This window comes from Myotis brandtii, unplaced genomic scaffold (genome assembly GCF_000412655.1).
Source record: "Myotis brandtii unplaced genomic scaffold, ASM41265v1 scaffold415, whole genome shotgun sequence".
NCBI lineage: Eukaryota > Metazoa > Chordata > Mammalia > Chiroptera > Vespertilionidae > Myotis > Myotis brandtii.
The window spans coordinates 721709-722820 of record NW_005365953.1 but is presented as its reverse complement, the minus strand read 5'-3'; positions in this window follow the sequence as shown (position 1 = coordinate 722820).

Sequence of the window (1112 nt, the reverse complement as noted above, 5' to 3'; positions counted from 1 at the left end):
GCTATCAGGCCGCTGAGAGCTGTCTGACCAATGGCTGATTCTGGCTGATTCTGTGGGGGTGGGACTTCCTCCTCCCTGCTGTCAGTTTCCACAGCTGTGATGAGGAAGCTGGGGTGACAGAGGGAGCTGCGCCCTCCAAGCCGCCCTTTCTCTTGCTCTGCTCTATGTCCAGTGGTCTCCTGCTCTGCCAAGTCCTCCAAACCTCCCGCTCTCCGCTGGAAAGGTCCTGGGAGTCTGCGGGCATGGCTAGGTGCAGGTGGCCGTGCCTCCCCGACTGGTGAAAGTCCTGGGAGCCCGCGGGTGTGGCTACGGCCTCACCTCCTGGGGCTGGCGAAAGTCCTGGGAGCCCGAGGCCATGGCCGCCGTCGCCTCCTGGGGTGCTTGACACCTTTGTATGCAAATTAACCGCCATCTTTGGCAGATAATTTGCATAGTCACTCGAATTGGTTGGTGGGCATGGCCGGTGGGCGTGGCTTGAGTGTAGCAGAGGGACGGCTAATTTGCATGTTTCTCTTTTATTATATAGGATAACTCTTTTATAGAACACTAGAGGCCAGATGCACAAAATTCGTGCAAGGGGCTTAGCCCTTGCAGCCGCGTTGGCCCTCGCAGCCCCGACTTTGTCCAGAAGGTTCTCCAGATGGTCGTTCCACTGTTCGGGCATCCAGTCTAATTAGCATATTACGCTTTTATTATTATAGACTTGCTTTCCATTTTGGTAATGTTGGCCTCTCATTTTGAGGACTTTGATCCCAAGAGGGCAGTGTGTCCACCAGATGGCACAGCAAAGGTTCTATTGAATTAAAAGATGTTTCTAATGTTATATTTTAGATGTTTTTGTTTTGTGTATCCCCTAGCTACTTATTGTAGTTATTGGTTTTGCTCCTTTGTCTTTTAATCTCCATATTAGTCTTTTAAGTGTCTGATTCACTGTGTTTATCACATACTAGAGGCCAGTGCACCAATTCGTGCACAGGTGGGGTCTGGCTGGCCAGCCCCAATCAGGGCAGATCAGGGCTGGGCCTGTTGGGAGGAGGAAATGGCGGGAGGTTGGCCAGCTGGCCCATCCCGATCGGGCCTGATCAGGGCTGGGCTGGCTGGGGGGAGGGACC